Here is a 22439-nt window from a genome sequence, read left to right on the forward strand (position 1 = left end):
GTGGGGGGGGGGGGGGGGGGGGATCTCACATTTAGTACGTAAAGATTATCTCACATTTAGTACATGTAAAGATTATCCACCAGAAAACCTCTCTATTCTCTATTCTCCATTTGAAAAGTGTTTAGCCTAGGACTAGGCTTTATCCATGTAAAGGACATGTGCCAGAAGCAAAGGTTCTTCCTCTAGCTTTCAGCTTCCCCTGAATCCACTGCTGTTTCAGTTCTTCTCTCAGGACAGATTTGAGGCATGCTCTGAAGGCTGAGAGGAGAAGCAGCTCATTAGGACTTTTTTTTCTTCTTCTTCTTCTTCTTCTTCTTCTTCTTCTTCTTCTTCTTCTTCTTCTTCTTCTTCTTCTTCTTCTTATTCCACTGTGATTTTATTTCTTTCTTTGTTCTTTTTTATCGTACTTTCTCTCCTTCTTTCCTTCTCTATCTCTGTTCATCTCTCCTTTTATGGCCCATTGTATCGTTTCACTTCTTTTTTGCTCTGTATTTCTCCCTCCATCTTTTTTGTACCCTTCTCTCTATATCTCCGTCCATCTTTCTGTGTCTGTCCCTGTGTCCCCCTCTCTGTGTCTTCTCCCCCCTTTTCCCTTTTGTGCCGCAGGGGCTCTTGGCGGATCCCGAGATGACCCATCCCTGCCCACCTCCTCCCACTCTGCCTTCCCCACTGCGCCCCTCTGGTGTCTCTTTGAATCAGAGCGCTTAATTGGCATAATGATGTGATTAATTGCTTCCTTGTCATCCATCACAACAAGTCTCAGATATCTGCACAGTAAAGGGTAAATCAAGCGTGCCTCTACGACTAATCAAGTGCAAGGGATTGAAAGGGACGTGTCAAGGATGCCCAGCTGTGTAGAATAATTAGATGAGCCGAATTAAAAACAGGGGCTGTTGAAGGTGATGAGATCTAACCTGTCCCAGGAAGCATCTGACTCCAGATCAGATGACACGCAGCAGCTGGTTTTGGGCCACATCTGGGTCCGATCAGAAAGCAGGTCAAGGCCAACCCAACCCAGAGCCATATGTCTGCTGTTGTTCTGCTTAGAGAGTGAGCGGTTGCCTCGCCTCGTTATCACTGTTGCTTCACTGTGCTGTGTGCACTGTACCTGGTGGTTGGTGTCAGTGTGTGAGAGGGTACAACTAAGCTGGAGTTAGGATAGGCAGGCATCCATCTTTTTAATACAGTCTATGGTCGTGAGTGCTAAATGTGAAATAGTGAGAGTAGAGAATTCTGTGTTCATCTTCGCACAGTGATTTACACAGTAGCCAAGTCTGTTGTGCTGTGATGCAAATTAGTGACTGATCTGAAGTGATCTTGTCTGGCCTTTTATATGCTATTGTTTTCTGGGAATGATTTGTCCCTTGATGGATGTCGCGACAAGCACATCAAACAAAAGAGGCTGGAAGATTGTCTCTCCCTGAAGAGTCTTCTAGCACAATTAAAATAGAGGCACACACACTTCTCATATCCCCATGAAGCATAAGGACATTGAGATGTGCCATAACCATAACTTGCCATCAAATGTCTTTGTATTCACTCAGTGGGTCTAGAGAAAGCTCACGCTTATGAAAGTTTGCATCTAAATAACTTCAAGGGGGAAGAAAACACATTTTGAAATAAATAATTGCACTAGCCAAGTAGCAATCCTTTGTTTTGTTTATTCTGCATTTCCCGTATTGTCTCTTTACACCATCCATTTTAAACAATATACATCTAATGGGAGCAGCAATGACAGGGAAATTGCCTTGATGCGTTATCAATGAAATCAAAGCGGATGACTGTGGTGATGTGGGCTCTCTGGCTCCAGCCATGATGAATAGTTTCCTTCCCAGAAAAGAGGGAATTGCAATGAACTTCATATCCGTAATCTCCACCGCCGAGCCCCGTAATGGAGGAATATGGAGCGGCAGGACAGTGAGTGGGGGCAGAATGATTTCCCCTCTCAAAACTGCTCTGTGGGTTGAGCCCACCTATTTGGAGAGGTTTTATTTATTTTTTTAATTTTCCTTTGCTGTTTTTTTTCTCTTTTTCTGAAAGGTTTTTCTGCCGCCTTCTGAAATAAGAAAATGTCTAATTGAGTTAATCAGGGAGGTGATAACCTGGGGCCCGGAGATAATGGCTTCAACTCACAGGGCTCTCCTGACTCATCCGCCCAAATCTGCTGCAGCTCTCTAGCACGGAAAGGTCAATGACTTTTCCCATTCTCTTGTTACAGTGTGCTAACTATGATTGGGAGACTGTTCCGAGGCTGATTGAATGCTGCAGAACTGACTGTCTGTATCTAAAATTCCATGCAGCATGCTCATTTTGAGATTCTATTATGCAGAGACAGATGCCTTTTTTTAATAAGAGCTATATGGCTATATGTCATACAGCCATTGTGTTTCTCACACACAGAAATGTCAAACCAACTAAAGGTGAAAACTTGATCTCACCAATATAACACCAGACGTATGGTTTATATAGATGTGCAATCATGTAAACTGTTGACAACTGTCATGGCTGTTGTGATGTTTTGTCTCACCATACTTGGTCGTGTGACTACTCGTGTAACTGTATTATAATAGGGAAAACACAGGTGTTTGGTCGCTTCTAACTTCATCTCTGTTTGGATCCTAATGAATGAACTGGGCTAGCTAAGTTGTATCAAAGTTGCGCCGCGCGCCAGAGCCAGTCAGTGCACGCATTGAAACGTGAGAGGTATGTATCAACTCCTCTTAGTTAAGGGAATTACATAGTTTAATATGAAAAAACGGTGAAGTGTTCCTTTAATCATTGCAGAACACCCAAGAATAATATGCGGTAAGAGACATCTTGAGTTTTTACTAGATTACATTCAGTCCTTTCCACAGACACTATTCTTATAGCGGTATATAATATTCAGTGCAGTGTAGACAACAGCATATAGTTAAGAAGGTTGTACATACAGTATGCGCAGTGTATTAGCAGTAACCTTATACGAGCAGAATAGATAATAAAACAAACTCAACACTTCTCTTTGCACAAATATCCTGCAATTTCAGGAAAACATGAGCAGGTCACGACCCTGTGCGTCTGTCCAGCTTCATGAGGTAGTAACTCATCTGCATGAGCCCTTGGCATCGCCCAAGCAAGACCTGCTTCTGACCTTGGACAGAGGCCAGAGGAGGAAGTACTGATGATCTCTCTAAAGTCATAGCAATCCACTCTCAACCTCTCTCTCTCTCTCTCTCTCTCTCTCTCTCTCTCTCTCTCTCTCTCTCCCTCTTTACAGTAAAAAAAAGCCGGCAGCTCATTCATATTACAACTGGAAGTATTTTCCAGAAAATTCACTGACATCTGTCATATACTAGTTTTCTTCTTTCTTTTTTCCTTCTCTCTCTCATTCTCTCTTCTGCTCATCTCTCTTCATCTTCATCTCTGTGAGACTTGGTGTATTATTTAAAGCATAGGCTTATTTAAAGCATAGGCTTACTAGAGGATAATAGATAGGGTGTCTGTACATATTTATTCTGCTTATTTGAAGGCTGATACTTTTTCTTCCTTTCCTTGTTTTGCCGTGCCAAATGCAAATAGTGAGAAGCTTGAGTGTGTTATTATGCCTAATTTTATATGTGCTCAGTGTATTATCAGGAGCATCAACTCTTTTCTGTGTAGTCTATTTGCTAGAGTGCCACCAGAAGGCACATATAGAGAGTGCTGGATGCCTTGCCTTTTTATGGTATATGATAGCCTAAGCTATTAGAGATTGAAATGGTTGTTGTTGTGATACAAAACAAGTGTAGGGCATTTGATATCATTCCTGAAAGCTGGATAGATACTATATGTAGCAAGGTAGATCAAATGTAACAAAAATGCAGCACACTAGGTGGCCTACAGTATCTAGGCTGTGAATGTGCTTTTGGAGTGCACTGCCTAGTCAATATTTGGCCTCAAAAACATTTTGTGCAACAATGGAAGGGAGAGGAGTGTGGTGAGGGATGAGAGTGTGAGATGTGTCAGGATTTCCTTTTAGGGCATGAAGAAAAGCTCCTCTTCCTGGCCACCGTCTGCACTAGACCATCCATCAATATTCACAGGGCATCGTGAAAGCCAAGTTCAAGCTTAACGAGAGGATTCCACAGATAAATGATCAAATAGAGGGACACCCGTTGTCCTTGAACCACTTAATGGGGTACTAACCGCTCTTGGTGCCGGGCCGGGTTTTACAAGAGTGTCCTGAAACAAACTTTCTTTTTCATGTCTCCTCCTCGACCAAAAAAGAGAAAGGGAAAACAACAAGAAAAAAAAAAAACCCTGAAAAACGCAAAGGCACTTAAGACCTGTTAGGTCTTTGCAAATTGCTGTTCATTAGCAATTCAGGCACAGGGAGCACATAATCAGCTCTCCTGTGCTTCAGCGATAGCCTTGTAAGGACTCTCTCTCTCTCTCACACACACACACACACACACACGCTGGCCATGTGCATGATTTAGTGTGCTCGTTCCAGCGCTCACTTGTAGAAAACACCCTGGAAGACCAAATGAGCCAAGATAGAAAAGCAAAAAAAAACAACACTCCTGGGACATATGCGTAGGACTTCTCATTATCGCAGCTTGATGGGTTTTGTGTCAACATGTCACGTTTCAGGACGGATGATGTTTCATTAGTGCGATATTGTTGAGTGATGAGTGAAGACTGAACAACTGGCTTGCCACAAGCATTCGGAGTCAAGAGACATATTTACATTTGATGAAAACACACACTAATGACTGGAGAGATGGGCAAGCTGTCTCCAACCATGTTAGGATAGGATGTGGTGTGGGATACACAAACCTGATTGCCTGTTACACATACCAACTGACTTTGTAATGAACCTGTAGCAGATGAGGACTAAACCTCTTAGCCTGTACCAAAACCACAGTGATCAAAGTATGAAGGCCTTATAACTATTTATTTTGGCTGTTTCAAAATCTTGGTTATTATAGCATTTTAATATCTAGGTCATTTTAATATCTTGGCTGATGTGGGTTTGCTGCACACTCGTGCTTATTATCTACTTTCGTTATTTTCTTTTCTCTTTCACAGAAATCACATGGTAACAGCATAGTGAAAACTGGACAAATACACACCATGGCTGAGAGGAATCTCACTCGTGCTTATTATCTACTTTCGTTCTTTGACATTGACTGCCTTATTTTCTTTTCTCTTTCACAGAAATCACCTAGTAACAGCTTAGTGAAAACTGGACAAATACACGCCATGGCTGAGAGGAAACTCGCTTCTCAATGTGGTGAGTGCTGCCCTGGGTTTCTTTTACGTGGATGCACCGCACACACTTTTCTCCAAATTTCTCCAACGCACTTGTTCCTCAAATTGATGGCCGGGGGCACATTTTCCTCAGTATGGTTGCTCACGTGGTTCCAAACCCACGTCTTTGACTTGACTTACAGTACGTCTTTGTTGTTTTGTGTTCTCCTCCGCTAATTGTTGGTAGGTCATCAGAGTAAAGTATGATCCATCTCATAATACGGTTGGCAAAGTTCAGTATTGGCCCACTGTGTAACTTGTGTAAGAGCTGCATTATTGACCTTTTGTTAGTGTGCAGCTTTGGAGGCTATGGATTTCACTTTAAACTTTCATCAGTGTATCATCTCAATCCAGCACACCTGAGAGATAACCGGATCACACTCCACAGACAGTAAACAGAGAGCAAACATTTGCTGCAGCTGGCTTTGATCTGAACTTTCAAACTGCACACAGACATTACTGTGAGAAAGCATGGAAAACATGAGCTAATCTTGTTCTGCCACATTTTTTGGATGGGATTACCAGTGTGGGTTGACCTCTGTGAGGAACGGTTGCAGTTCAGTTACACATACACACACACTCACACGCACACACACACACATACACACATCAAGCACACATGCACACATCAAGACAACACACATCCTGGTACACACCTAGAGCCATTGCAACTGGAAATGTCTCCAAACATGAACACTAGCAACTCAGTAACTAGCAACACAGTAAAAGGACAGGGCTTCATTTCCGTGTCCATTATGTGTGCCACACATTTTTTCCATCCTTAGTGTTAAGGGCTACACACACCACTCACAATAACTAGAACAATAGCAGCAGAAATGTATGTTTATGAAGAGTTTTATGTATTGATCTAATTGTTATTAACGCCATTTTGGCCACACCGCTCAGCCTTCTATAATGGTAACGGCATGAAGAACAATATCGTAGACGATGAAAAGTTGTCAACTAATCAGAATTTTAGACATCACCTTGAGGAGAGACTCACATGATTATAGTTCCAGTCTTTATTCCGTGTGTGTTGTTTTCACTGACTACTATGCAAATCATGTATGGTATGCAAAAGGACTGTATGGTAGTATACAGTAGTAGAACCATGATCATGACCTTAATGCAGCCACTTAACACACACACACACACACACACACACACACACACACACACACACACACACACACACACACACATACACATCTATATCTACTGTACTGCACCATTAATCATATTTGCTGGTAGGCTTCATGGCCAAGGGCCCTCTTCCGCTCGTCTTAACACCCTGTTTAATCACAACAAAAACATGCTTTACTGCTGAGTTGGTCTCTTTGGGGGGTTGCTCATTTGTCTGCTACTCTCCCACTGTATCCATAATGAGATGAAATGTGGTTGCATTGTATGCTTGTCCAATTGGGTACTGTTCCACTTTTGTTTTATTCACAGAGTTTAACATGCACTCATCTAGCTTTTAATTCCCTCTGTTTTCAGAGCTCCACATATTTTACAGCAGTCTTTCTCACACAATCTCCCCTACTATCTGTCTCTTTGGGCCAGAGCCCTTGCAAGGGTCAGGGGAGATCAATCAACATAATAGTATGCATATTTTATGGTTCACACCATTTTTCCAGGATGCAGCTGACCTTGGAAGGCCCCTTTTTGCACTAGAGCTAGATGAGTGAGCAATGGCTGGTTGCTGGGATGGTTGGGGGGTCCAAATAAAAACGAAGTAGATGTCCGCACACTGGAAACTCCAAAACCGACAAGGTTTATTAAAAGCACATGCAACGTTTCGACCCACCAGGGTCGAAACTGGCATCAAGGTTGGGGTTGGGGTGTTGGGGGGTCCAACAGGCTTGATTTGAAGCAAAGGTGGTTTAGAGCATGACACTGCATGGAGAGTCCCACAGTACAGTTTCAACTGTTCAAATCCACTCTAGGCTAAGGAGGGAAAACAACACTAACTTAAAATGGTCATGAGCATCTTGACTTTCTGTGTGTAATGGAGAGAGAGAGAGATAGAGAGAGAGAGAGAGAGAGAGAGAGAGAGAGACTGAGAGTGTGTTAGTGAGTGAGTGAGTGAGTGAGTGTGTGCGTGTACAGTTAGTGTAAGTGTTTGGCAAAAAGTGGCTGTTTTTTCAATTGCTCATCTCTTGTCTGTGAATCGTCATTTGTATGTCTACTTTTAACTGTTCATGCACGCACTAACACCTATTCACACACAAAACACCAACCACACACACACACACACACACACATACATACACACACACACACACACACACACACACACACACACACACACACACACACACACACACACACACACACACACACATACTGTAATGTCAATTTGCACCAGAAGAAAAAAACGAAAACAGACACCAAGACATAGCGACGGTAAGACCATGGGCAAACGGAGAGGTTTAAAGACTCTTGAGAATATCCTGTCCCTCATCAAATGGACTTTTCCAGTAGGCTGGGTGATGAGCAGTGGTGGTGATGCTGTGTGAGAGGAAACTGAATAGTCACTGAGATAATGGGATCCCCATCCTGTCTCCCTCACGTTTTTAATCTCTTGTACTTATGCACAAACCCAGCCAAGCATGTGATGTATTCTTGAATTTCAATTACGGCAGAATGTTTTTGCTGGTATTTTATTGACATCATGCTTAATGTCTCCATTTGTGAACATATGTTACATGCAGTTTATTAGTAAATAGCCTAAATGCATATTCCCAGTAATGTATGAAATCTTCAATACACAAAGTTTGGATGATTTCAGGGCAACTAAACTTTGTTTCTCTGAAGTTTCAACTATCGGTAGTTGCATCATGGTAGAGATATTCAATAGATTTTACGACAATGTTATCCATAACTTTATTATCCAGAAGCAGAACAGCAACCATTTAGCATCATGGTCATAACTCTAACATAGAAGTCTCTCCCAAGGAAAGCAGCAACTCTGATTTAGAGATACCTTCTGGTTCAGCAGCACTTACCCCAAAAAAAGGAGAACAATAACCATGGAACCATTTCTTGCAGTAAATCAACCTCATGCACTGTACCAACTGCTTACTACATCATTTCTATTTACAAACTATGCCATCTGCAGTTTAAGTACACCATTTACAAATATGTATTATTTTCTCAATTGCTAGATGTACTGCATAGCGGTACAAAATATGACTGCAATTCTGCACATTCTCTCCACAAAACTAAATGACACTTGTCCACTTGTCTTTATCTCCTATTTGTGCAATTTATATGCATATATCTCCTACTCTTGCAGCTCATGTGTATATACTGTAAATGAGTGTGTGCATGTGTGAGCTTGCTTTTGTGTATAAAAGTGTGTGTGTGTGTGTGTGCATGTCTGTTTGTGTGCTTGTGTGTGTGTATTTGTATCTGTGTGCCTGTGTGTGTGTGTGTGTGACTAACAGTATCATACAATATGGCATTTTTATTTATTTATTTTTTTAATCATGCGGGTGCACGCAAATGACGGTGTTATTTAGGAAAAACTGGGGGGGTGCAGTGCCCCCCCCCCCCCCCCCCCAAGTTTCATGTGCCCCGGTGTTACAGTGTCCCGGGAATCATTGCCCAAAAATTCAGGAAGTAGGTGCTGTCATAATAGTAGGTGGTCATAATAATTTCCTATAATCTTACCCTTAGATTCTCTATAATTTTACTCAAGCTTGGAAGTACAGGGACATCCGGGCAGTTGCTGTTGCCTCATTCGGTCTGTGAAGCCCTTTGTCTCTGTCTTTGTCTTGGAGATGTATGTTCTCTAAGAATATCGAGCTACACTGGAAGTTCTTGTTTTTCTGTGTTGTGTTTTATAAATCCAATCTTTTCCAAATCTAATCTATTTGATCAATAATCTAAAATCTAATCAGTTTTGCTCTGATTGCCAGCATAGGGCATTTGGTTTAATGTGATTTAACGGAACCCCGACTGTGACAAGCCCCTTTAGGTGTGTGAGGCGATGCTTTGGTGTGAGTTTCGGCAGAAGGATTATTTGACAGTTGTGTTGCTGCAAATCAGAGCTGTGTGTCTGAGTGATAAAACTTGTCACGACTTGCAACACGTCTCCAAGTCGTGGTTTCATGGCTGTGTTTGTTTCTACAGGTTTTGTTTTTGTCACTCACATCTTCAAAAAGCAAGTTTCACAAAACCCTACATCTCCTTTGAGCTGTTTTTGGTTCACTGTGACAAGACACTGAGGGCCAGATGTACTAACACAGCGCTAACAGCGAGTTTTTGTATACGCAGACTGCGAACGCTGTGCTTTGCTATATTGCGCAGAATTTACTAAGCTGTCACTTCATTACGTTAACAGCGGTCATCTCCGCCCGTTCCCGCCCCCTCTACAACGCTAACTGCGTGTGTAGAGCTCGAACTACAAGCGCAGTTGAATATTGCAACATTAAAAAGAAAAGTTTAGCGATCATACATGATACAAAGAGATGTCAACGAGCTGCGGCAAACAGAGTAGGCCTAGAAGTTCTAATAATCCACTTAAAAAAAATTGTCTACTTGTGAACTATTTACTGCACGTAGACCAGGGCTATTCAATTAGTTTGTAATAGGGGCCAGTTCATGAAAAGTCTCACAACTGAGGGGCCGGAGAAATACCGCTTGAAATATGAGTAATCACGTACAAATGATACAATAAACTACAACAGCACCAATATGGGTGTTCAAATAATTTTTTTTTTTTTTTTTTTTTTGGTTATTTGTGTTTTGGGAATATTTCTGCCACAGGCCCAGCCTACCACAGTGGTTGGCCAACATTGGGAAGGTGACACTGGATCTATATTGCTAATATGTTGCATTTTGTAAAACCATTAACGTTTTTTGGTGGTTATTTATTATATTTGTGTTTTGGGAATATTTCTGCCACAGGCCCAGACTACCACAGTGGTAGGCATTGGGAATGTGACACTGGATCTACATTGCTAATATGGCTAATATGAAATCTGTGATAACATTAACAGCAATGGAATCTGAGATTTGCGCAGTAACTGCTAAGTCCATACAATTTCCAATGGGTAGGCCTACAACCAGGTTTCAAACGGTGCTCAAAAGAAATAAATGTGCGTAATCGGTCGCATATTTAACTCTTCTCAACATACGTGTAGGCTACATTTAACGTTCCCACCATTTAAATTGGATGAGCGTGTTCACAAATCAATGTTACTTACAGTGGACTTGACATCAAGGTGATGGATGTGTATTTTCACAGATTCACCCTGAAACTATTTGCGTGGTCAAACCCGTTAAAATGTTAGTAGCTTATATACTCCAACGTAGTGGCAATTTACCTTGAAACTAAGCTAAAATGGAACTTATGTTCAACTCGTTCTAAACATTACGTGCAATTGGCTAAGGTGCAGTGGCTGCAGGACTTCCGAGCGAGTGAGCGCATGAAACAGAACTGATGCCACCGAAGTTAAACTTTTAAACCGACTCCTATTTGCCTCAATAGCTACATTACGAGTGGCGAATGTTTTCGCGAGGATATGCTTGGACTGGAGAGACACACTACCGCTGAGATTTCATGCACCAAAAATGCTTCATGCTTTGAGGAAAACAACTTGGCGCACGTCAACATGTTGGTGACGCTGCGTAAAAACGAAGCAAGGCACAAGTAATTCTTTGCATAATACCCAGTCACACAGTAGCCTACAACGGCAACGCACCACACAGAACATTATTTATAGGCGCTACTCGCAGTGTAGCCTATCGCTGTACCTCCATTATTGTGTTTTCCACCAGCTATATACGTCTCTACCGAATATAAGGATTTGCTTATATAACATCAGCCAACACTTCAAGGGCCACTACAAAGTATCTCGGGGGCCGGATCCGGCCCGCGGGCCGCTAATTGAAGAGCCCTGACGTAGACTAAGGATATGACTTAATGCTTGTCTAACAGATTGGGAAGTGTAGGCTATGTCGTGAAAGAGAAAACACGATTTTAGAGAGGCAAACAAAAGTTAAGGTTGCTTTTGACATAGTACAATGAAGAAAACTGATGCTCTGAATATTGATTCAGCTGTCTCCAAACCTTTTTCTAATAGATGCATTTAACCGCAATTTGGATTACACCTGCTTTCAGAAGGCGGAAGTTTTTCAAAGCAAAATAGACGTGCGCTGTTTTCATACATGGCGGAATACTTAATCAATCGCTATTAGCACCTCTCCTCCCCTGTACTTGCGCGTTACACCCATTTTCAGCTGATCCGCCCAGGAATTAATATGCATGACACGGAAAAGTGCAAATAGCCATTCTCAGCTCCCACGGCAGGCAGTCTGCGCGTTTCCCTCATTGCGGCCGATTTGTACATACCATCGCCATGCTATTACGTGCACGTTACGCCTAAAATGTGCGCAAAACGTTAGTACATCTGGCCCTGAGCGTTTTGCTACATGTTGCACTATAAAATGAAAATTAAATAAAAGATGAAGCACATTTTTTGTTCATCTTTGAGCTGTATGCAGTAATTATGCATTGTTCCCTTAGGCAATGGGAAGGCTTATGTTTCCAATCGATAGCCACCCGTAAGCCTATCTGGGTATTTGTGTTTCATGGTCGTGTCTGGCAACAGATGATCACAAGAGGTCACTTTCCAAGCTTAACGTGATCATAGCAGAGTTCTCCCCGCTAACCCCTCTTATGACACCGCACCAGGCAGCCCCGACTCTGAATAGCAGTATTTGCTCACTCTTGTGACGGTACTGTATGTGCACATCTAAACTCTAAAGTCAAAGTGTATGCTCTCTCTGTGCTTTTACCGCTGTGACCTTTGGATGTTATGAGTTCAAATGCTTCACTAAAGCTCAGAGCGTCGTTAGACCTGGGCATTCGGGGCTAGAGCCCCGGATGTATTGGGGATAGCCCCGGATCTCCGTGCCTTACAAAATGCTGAAAATCGCCACAGAGTTTTTTTTTATAAGGTTCAAATTGAATGCCACGGTCAGCAGCCCCTAGCCTCACGTGATTGCCGCTAGTGGCGTCTAGATTTCTAGTCTATTTCTTAGCAGTCACAACTTAGCCTGAGAGCCAGAAACACAGGCACAACTGCAATATTGTTACTCTGTTCGCTGACGTTCCATGGAGTCGGAATAAATTGTTGCAAATGCGACATCAGTGTTCCATGCTTCCCCCCTCTGTCGGGCTGACTGCCAGCCTCTGTAACTCGCTAACTTTAAGACCGTTCATTTGGATAACAAAGAGATAAACTTACTCACCGACGTTACCTAACGGCTCTGTAGGATAGATTAACGAAACGTTCTGCACAAGCATTCGTTTTCCATGAACTTGTTCCATTAAGTCTACTAGTACAGTAGTCAACAGTAGTAAACATGTAGTATGGCTATGGCTATGGCTATGGCTATGGCTATGGCTATGGTTATTTAGCAGACGCCTTTGTCCAAAGCGACATACAAATAAATAACAATACAAATTAAATTAACAGTGAACAATTACAAACTAGGGAGAATAGTAATATTATCAGTAAAACAATAATTTTAAGCACTAACCTAATGAGAAATAAAACAGTGAAATGAGAATAGCAATCAAATAAGTCACTCAGTTAATTATATATAATAATAATAACTAAAGCATGGTATGGCTAAATTTAAGGACAATAGCAAAATAAATTTCAAATTCTATCAATAGACAAATTATAACAAAACAATACTATTATACAAACCATAACACATCACAAACTCAAAGGACTAAGTGCATATTAAATAAATATGCCTTAAGACCCCTCTTAAAAGATCCAAAGCTGTTGCTGGAACGGAGAGCACTGGGCAACTCATTCCACCAACACGGAACCACTGAAGAATAGGATCTACAATTTGACCTAGCATGTATGGTTGGTCGACATAACAGACGCTCCTCAGAAGATCGCAATGGGCGGTTGGGAATGTACATCGTGATTAAAGAACTGAAGTAGCTGGGAGCAGATCCAGTCAGTGTCCTATAGGCCAGAGTGAGGGATTTAAATTTAATTCTGGCTACTATAGGGAGCCAGTGGAGAGTAACTAGGAGAGGGGTTACATGTGTCCTCTTTGGCTGATTGAAGACCAGTCGTGCTGCAGCATTCTGAATCAACTGTAGTGGTCTTAATACACAAGCAGGTAGGCCAGCTAACAGAGAATTACAGTAGTCCAGCTTGGAGATAACCATTGCCTGTACAAGAAGCTGAGTGGAATCTTGTGTCAGATAAGGTCTGATCTTCCTAATGTTGTACAGGGTATACCGACATGACTTTGCAATTGAGGCAACATGCTCAGAGAAAGTAAGTTGGTCATCAATTATGACACCCAAGTTACGTGCCGATCTGGTTGGAGTCAGTGAGGATGAATCAAGCTGGATATTGATCTGTTGGGGAATAGCTGTTTTTGCTGGAAACACCAAGAGCTCAGTTTTGGAAAGATTAAGCTGAAGGTGCTGATCCTTCATCCAGATTGAAATGTCCTTCAGGCATGCAGAGATCCGATGGGAAACACTAGAGTCCTCAGGTGGGAAGGATAGGAAAAGTTGAGTGTCGTCCGCATAGCAATGATATTCAAATCCATGAGAGCGAATAATCCCACCTAAAGAAGTGGTGTAAATAGAGAAAAGGAGGGGCCCTAGTAGCCTACAACAACAGTAGTAAACACTGCTAGTTATCACAAAACGAGTGGAAGAGTCAGGCTGGCCGCACGTAGATCTCCTAGGCAATTATACCAATGATTTCCATGCAAACTGAAAATTGGACGAGGAGTTGTGTTGCATTAATCCATTTACAGCGATTAGAGTGGCACCTGGAAATGATTCATTCATTCATCATGTCACGGGCAGAAAAAAATCTTTAGGTGTGAGGTCTCTGTTAGAACTACCATTAGCCTATAGGCTATAGCCTTGAGGGAAATTAGCTTTATTTGTTATTAAAATATGATGAGGAGAACCCCAACGAATTTCCTTCCTTTCCTTCTCAAACTACGTTGAAACGGCATCTTTAACGGCCCAATTTTCAAAATTTCCCAGGGGGAAAAACCCCCGGACCCCCGTAAGAAGGGAAAAAAAAAAAAAAAAGTCGGGCTACAGCCCCGGATCTATGGTACACCTAGTGACGCCCCAGGCTGAGTTCAAGTAAGTGAGGTAAGTTCGTTCCTCATAGAGCACTACAGCGCTGCTATGCACGAGGCGACTCCTATTAGATCGTTTGCCAGTAAGTTAGCTATCCGTGTGCATTAGAGGGCACCCGCCATCCTTCCTCCCCCACCATCCAAGAGCCCATGTTCTCAGTGGCGTGCGCTTGAAGAGAGCTCCCCAGCGTGAGGCTCAGCGCGGCTGCACAGGCACAGTGCTTCTCCACATCCACGCCACTCCGCCTGCGCTCCACTGGCGGCACAGGTGTGCGCATGTTTGCGCCGTGACGAGCATACAGGCAGAAGAAATGCACGGCTAAACCATGTGCGCCCGTGACTCCAGGGCCACGCCGTTATCAGTATGCCACTTCTATCTGGGAAAGAAACCTCTCTGATGCGCTCACACTCATGCTCATTGCAGCCAGTAATCCACAGAAACCATGCACATTTTTATAAGATGGCTTCTGCTGCGTTTGCAGTTATGTGCGTGTGTGTGTGTGTGTGTGTGTGGGTGGGTGGGTGTGTGTGTGTGTGTGTATATGTGTATGTGTATGTGTGTGTATGTGTGTGTGTTATGTAAAGTTAGTGTGCATATAATTGCATGTGTGACAGAATACATTCAGACGGGAACCTCAAGCTTAGCTCAAGTTACTGTCACTCACAAGCTTGCACTACACTAACTTCCATCTGCCAATCTTCCATCTGTTTGGCTTGACCTCCAGCATTGACTTTCTTAAAAGAAATGGAGCCCAACTTAGAAAGGTTTACATACTAAGAGAACACTGCATGGCCTTGGAAAGGTCAGTAAATGTGAACAGTCTACAGTACTGAAATGACACAGCATGGCCTTGGCCACTGTTTAACGGAGTCTAGTAGGCGAGAGCAAAAGCACCATTGTTCCCACCACACACGTCAGCGGAAGCATTTTGTTTTGGAAAAGAACACACACACACGCGCACCCAGGCACGCACACACACACAGACAGACATAGTCTCACACACTCAGACACAGACACACACAAATGAGGAGAGTGGAGGCCTGCACAGAGCAGATAGGACCCAGGAAGACACAAAGGCGCTCAGCCGTTCCACTGCAGTAAAGATTGTGTTGATTTATGACTCTGTGGGTATTTTATACCTTTATGGTTATCCGCTTTATTTGTGTGTCTGTGTGTGTGTGTGTGTGTGTGTGTGTGTGTGTGTGTGTGTGTGTGTGTGTGTGACTATTTATACCTTTATGGTTATCCGCTTTATTTGTGCACCTCCCCTGAGCTGCAGGGACATGGCAGATTCTTTTCTGAGCTCTGTCAGAAAATGGGAGATCTCCGCTTGTTATGTCCTGCACATTACAATGAGGCGGTTAGAACAATATTCTGCATCATTCACAGTGCAGTCCCAGACAGCCATGAGTATCATCTATGGGACATTATTTACCAAAGGTGAAGGTTAGAAAGCAAAAATCTCATATCATCTGGAACAGAACGTTGCACCCAGAAATGTCAAAAGTGACTATTGTTTATTTGTTAGTGTTTTTTCCTTGTGTTGTTGTGTTGTTATTGTCTGTTTGTTTATGTTGTTTAATTTATGCTCTCTGAGAGATTAGTGTGGACGTTCCAATTGCATGTGATGACAGATTTGCTTTGGTACCATTATTGCTCTAACTACCAATGAGGACAGAGAGGCCAGAGAAGAGCCAAAACAAAGGTCAGATACAAAACTGCAAGTTTGATCTCACCATGAGAGCCCGTTTCAAAGATGGCCGTACAGTATGTGATGCTCTTTGAGTATTATGGATCACTGAACATGTGAAATCCCGACTGTACTCGTATCACAGCCCTTCTGGTGTCAAACTTTGTTGATGCTTGTTTTGAAACATTTGTTGTCAAGAGCAACAACACAACCTTTTTTATTATTTAAAAAGAAATATTGACAGTGTTACCATGCACCACCCCTTTGTTTTATGATTATGTGTACGCAAAATGAGTCATCTCATTTTCACGCCACACAGGCCCCAGCGCCTCACCAATTAGTGTGATCCTGCAAGCGGATTTTAATTAAAATTGGGACTTTCAGAATGCTCCCTTGGATTCCATGTCATTAAGTTAAATAGATGCAAATGTTATCTGTTCATCAAGAGAGAGAGAAAAAAAGACACAACAGCACTTTTCATAAACTCCCTCTTTGCCTAACACTCCATTTAAGATTCATCATCTCATAACGTGCAAAGATATCTGCACATTATATGCCACATTGCCACACCCTTTGCCCCCTGCTGTAGTTCTACAACAACATAGCAACTCTAATAGCTAAGTACAAAAGACATATGAAACTCCCACAGATGCCATCATTCACTGTGTCCTCATCCCATGCGCCTTCAGATACTGTAACTGTGGTAATTGACCTTGGGTGCACTTGATGTGCTGCCCGCAGCCTGTCAGGCAGCTTAGAGGATGACGGCGAGCCTCAGGGGTGAGTGGCCGAGGACCTGGGAGAGATTTGGGGAATATTTACTCCTCTAGGTTCTGACAGGACGACATGTAGCATAGGGACAGCAAGGCAGAGGTGTGGGGAAAGACGAGAGTAATGTAGATACAGACACACACACACATGCCCACACACACATGTGTATCGACACACACATATGGACACACTCACACACTTACTGATACGTGTTTAAACATAAATGTACACATACTGTACACATGCACGCACACGCACACACACACATTTGCATGCACACACAATCATAATCCCAAAACTCTCACGTAAGGCTTTGCCTACCCAGACTGATCTGTGCACACAGCCTTACATACAGTATGCATACACCAGGGCTTGAAAACGAAATTATTTTTCAATCGTTCCGTTCTTAACGGTTCAGGTATGTTTAATGATTTTGTTCTTGCGTTCCGCCACCAACATATCGTTCCTGAACCGGTTCGGAACGTAAAATATTGTTCCGGCAGTGTTTGGCGGGCATATCAAGTCTATTTTTGTGGTCTATACCTTAGAATAGACGTAGAATTACTATTTGCCCTTGATTTACACCAGCTAGTCTATGCCCAAAAATAATAAATCACAGGCGGCATCCAAAAACACTCAGATGGGCTATCCATCCCACATAACAGCTTACTGGTCTATTCTGTGATAAATAATTTCGTATCAAAAACATTTCTGGATAAGTGCTAGAAACTCCTTACCTGGTTGTACGTTTTATCCATATGGAGATCTTCAAAGGCTTGCTCAATAATTCCTAACCCCGTTTAAAACGACAAGGCATGGACAGGCAAAATAGGCTATAGGCTATTATGTTATGCCTACATTGCCTACAATCGTGACAGCTGCCTGGATTGAACCTAGCGGGCAGCGAAGTGAATGCACAACCGGAAATAGTCTTTATTTTTTCCCTGACATATGCTTTTGTGAAATTTTATCGAGAACGAAAAAAAACCCTGTTATTAACCGCTTTTATGGATTTCAGAATAATGTTTCTGTTCTGGAACAGTTGAAGACCATTTCTTTTTCGTTTTCGTTTTCGTTTCCGTTTCCGTTCCTCGTAAAGTTCTGTTGGTTTTCGTTTTTCGTTTTCGTTCCTTGAACCGGTTCAGAGCCCTGGCACACACACCAAAAAAGTACATAGTACTCTCTCACAAATGAACACCCCACACAAGCACACTGACTCCACTGCTGCCAGCGTAAGCTTCCTTGGGGTGACATTGACTGGCAGTCAGCTCGTCGTGCTGGGCCCCTAATTGCACCAGATGTGGTTCATTCACGTAGCGAGCGAGCGCAAATGAACTCGTGAAGAAGTCGGAAATGTCAACTCGGCCTGAGGGGACACAGAGTCCAGCTCTGGCTCTCTGTTCTTCCCTAGGTTTCCTGGTTGTGCTTGTGACACACACACACACACACACACACACACACACACACACACACACACACACACACACACACACACACACACACACACACACACACACACACACACACACACACACACACCAGATCTCCTGTTTGTGCTTTTGACTCCCTGGCTGCTGTTTTAGAGGTCAGTGAGAGGGCCTCTGAGTCGATCTGTGGTGTGTACACACACACACACACACACACATTATAGATGTCTGCACTGCATACTGGTCCAGCTGGTTGTACATTGTGTCTGTTTGATTCTGTATGTATATTATTCCACCCTGTATATGGCATTTACGAGTGCACGCTACTGCAAAGTGTATTAGTTCCCTTGTGCCAGGAGGTAAGATATCAAATGAAGTGAAGAGTCTGTAGTTGTGAAGGTGCTGCTGAGAAATAGAGAGGGAAAAGAAACGATGTCTGGCCACTTTGACTCAGACGATGTCTGCTCTCGCCCACCTTCCTTCAGAGCATCCTGCCCTCACTCTTTCTCTCCCTCCCTCTCTCCTTCCTTCTCTCTTTCCCTCCCTCTTTCTCTACCTCTCTATTTCCCTCCTTCTTCCCTCCCTCCTGCCCTCCCTCTTATTTTGTTGTTGTGGATTTGCAGCTCTTTCACGGTGCGACCCAGCGGGGTTTCTCACGCAAATATCAGTCTGTTGTCTTCCTACCGCTACATTTGGTGCCTCATTCCTTTTCTCTGTTGCTTTGTGTGTGCGCTCGTTTACTCTCTCTCTCTCTCTCTCTCTCTCTCTCTCTCTCTCTCTCTCTCTCTCTCTCTCTCTCGCTTTGTGTGTGTGTGTGTGTGTGTGTGTGTGTGTGTGTGTGGATGGTGAGGAGGCTGTGGAGAGGAGGGGTGAGGCAGAGGAAAGGTCTCCTGTTAGCCAGCCATAGGCCAGCTGCCTGGGCAAAGATGGAGATTAATGTTTAATTTAGATCGTGTTTATTATTTATTGATGGCTTGGTCCATTTTGTGAGTTTGAGAAGGAGAGATCGGAAGATAGTGGGAGTGTATGTCTGGTGAAGTGTGTGTGTGTGTGTGTGTGTGTGTGTGTGTGTGTGTGTGTGTGTGTTGTGTGTGTGTCTCTGTGTGTGTGTGTGTGTGTGTGTGTGTGTGTGTGTGTGTGTGTGTGTGTGTGTGTGTGTGTATGTATCTGCGTGTCTGTATGTGGGAGGTTAAGATGATTCATTGGGTTGAAGGTTTCTCATCCAATACATACTGTTTGTGCATCAATATTGCATATGCCATGCATTCATATGGATAGTTCATGAATGGCAAAACAATATCTATGCATATTCCCCCTGTGTATGACCAAACATTCCCACTGTTGTGTACACATGTATAGAAAACAGCAAATGTCATGCACTTTCGGGGCCTCATGCCATTTCCCTGGGTACACGATGCATTATTAAGAACAGTGGTCTGGGACTAGAATTGTGGCAAACACACTCATGGCAGTGCATTAACCAGGCGATGAAAAAAAGAAAACTCCACTTTTCACAGATGAGGCTGAATTTTATAGTGTCCTACTTGGGGATTAATGACAAGCCAGTAAGACATGTTTTATCTGAATATGTCGTAGTAATGAGGTCAGCGTGTGAGTTACGTTCATTTGACATTAGGCTATTGGGCTATATAACATTTTCAGATAATGCATGCATATTTTTCTGATTAAGATGATCCTGCCGGTGCATTTTTAAACCTGTGCTGCTCTCATTGTGACAGTGTTTACAAGACTGAACAGCATGTTCCAAGCACTGCATAGATACAGCAGGGTGATGGAAATGAATAACTGACCTCTTGATGCTATCCCGGGGATAGTTTCCTTTGTGGGTTACTGCTTTTGCACTGTCAAAGAGGACTTGAAGGGAAGGATTGGACAGAGAGATGGATTTTTCTAAAAACAGCACAGTGCACAGCTCAGAGAATGTATGGTAGTGCAGGTTCAAGGCAGTGGCCATTTTGTTCTGTGAACTGTTAGTGAACTGTTATTCTTGGTTTCTTTTACGGTACATCTATCACTCACGGACCACATATGCAGTTGTTCTTCTCATTATGATATAGTTGGATGGCAGTTTGGGAGACATGCTATCCAGCTTACGTTTGGATTACTGTAATACAAAATCAATTCAACTAGGAAAATTAGCAACCAATATTATTCTGCAAAATGTTTCTGAATGGCTATCAGTAATAATAATACTGTATGTGTTGAGCCATGATAATTCAGCACAGGATTATGGCCAACACTGACAGAGTAAATCCAACTGGGTAACATACTGTAGTATGATAAGCCTGGTATCACCACACTCATTCCACCTCACTGGCAAACACTGTATGTCCAATCAAGGCATACTAATGTGCCTAGACTTTGGATACACTTTGAAATCATTGGTCCAGCCTAACCAATCAAAATGATGAGGGATTCCTAACGTCACCTCGCCCTTTCCCACTAACCCTTGCAAACTGATAAACCGCTTAAGGAATCAATGTATTTACCATAGCTGTGTGTTTTTTAAGTGCTCTTCCGGCTGTGGTTCTTGATGTTTGCTACTTCGGCCATTGATGCTACTGTTTTGTCGTATCCACTGCCACTTATAAATGTCAAAACTGTCAGTAATGTCATCCTCTCTGCTCGCAGTTTTTTCCACCATCCTGGAGTCTGAGGCAATGTCCATTGTGAGTAGCCAGACTGTTATTTGAGTGAATAAATAATTAACTAAGATACAGGTGGGTGGGGGATATTATAGAGTAGGCTTTAAACGGTAATTACTTCTCCAAACTTCCCCCATTGTGTCCCTAATGGAAAGGTATGAGGTGTATTGACACGTGACTATCAATGGGAGGGGATATGTGTACATGTAAAAAGTCCTTTTCAACTCTTTTATTGTAATATGAGTCACTTCCTGTTCAGACAACTCCCAGTTTCTGTGCAAACAAAAGCACAGCATTTTAGCATCACCAACACTGGCACAAACAATATAAAGCACTTTAGCTCACTTTAAGTAAACCAAACTATATGTGGAATGATTCCCTGGAACACTATTTTCAGCAAGTGGAACTACACGCCACACGCTCACACCAACACACACGCCTCAGCACAACACGTGTAAGCTATCAAAGCTAAGCATTCAGGGGCCACTGCACAGCACTCTTGTGCTCTCTCCTCTCTCTCTTTTACAGCGCTCACCAAGTGGTACACTCTTTCATACATCCGCCACCCACATATCCCCTGTTCCTGTCTCAAAGTGGACACTCCTGTGTATGTGTGTGTGTGTGTGTGTGTGTGTGTGTGTGTGTGTGTGTGTGTGTGTGTGTGTGTGTGTGTGCGTGTGTGCGTGCGTGCGTGCGTGCGTGCGTGCGTGCGTGCGTGCGTGCGTGCGTGCGTGCGTGCGTGCGTGCGTGCGTGTTCGCGCGTGTTCGTGCGTGCGCGTGCATTTTTGTGAGTGTGTGTGTTTGTGTGTGTGCAGGTGATGGCTTGCAGAGGTGGGTAGCTGCACTATAATAATAGCCAAAGCAGCTCTCGGGAGGCAGGGGCAAATAGAGCATGTTTATGTTCACTTCGCTTCAGCCTTTAAAGCGCAACGAGCCGCAGATAATCCTGGGGAATATTCCGGAGCGTGGAAGGAGAGCGGGCCCCCACGGAGCAGGAAGAGATCCAGTCTGGGGAAAGTGACAGCGACCAGCAGGTGTGATTGTGAAAGTGGATGAATTTTTGTAAGAGGGGAGGGGAAGGGGGCGTGTGTAGGAAGGGGTGGGGATGAGGGTGGAGTGCTGGAGTGGAATGTAGCAAATACATATTTCATGGAATAGTTTAGAATGATGTGGTCGCAAATGCTCACAACACACAAAGATAGAGAAAAGTAGTAATAAAGAGGATGAGAGACGGAGAGAGGGAGGGAGGGAGGGAGACAGACAGAGAGAGAGAGAGAGAGAGAGAGGGAGGGAGGGAGAGAGATAATTATGGCTGTTAGTGTGGGGGGAGATGGGGCGTTTTAAACATACACTATATTATACTGTAGGCTATAGGCGGGCAGAGAGACAAGAAGATAGAGGTTGGAGGAGGTGGGGGTCAATGAGTTATAGTCTCTTATGGGAACAGTAAGGCAACATGC

At 43.2% G+C, this 22439-nt stretch overlaps 1 protein-coding gene across 1 annotated transcript in view; it reads left to right on the plus strand.

Moving 5' to 3' along the window:
• Positions 1 to 22439, plus strand: part of lingo2 (leucine rich repeat and Ig domain containing 2) — a 260134-nt gene that overhangs the window by 144691 nt on the left and 93004 nt on the right. Inside the window, exon 4 of the mRNA XM_062549260.1 lies at positions 5179 to 5254. The gene's annotated coding sequence lies outside the window, so the exon portion shown is untranslated. The remainder of the gene's footprint in view (positions 1 to 5178; positions 5255 to 22439) is intronic.

The sequence above is a fragment of the Sardina pilchardus genome, chromosome 11 (genome assembly GCF_963854185.1).
Source record: "Sardina pilchardus chromosome 11, fSarPil1.1, whole genome shotgun sequence".
NCBI lineage: Eukaryota > Metazoa > Chordata > Actinopteri > Clupeiformes > Clupeidae > Sardina > Sardina pilchardus.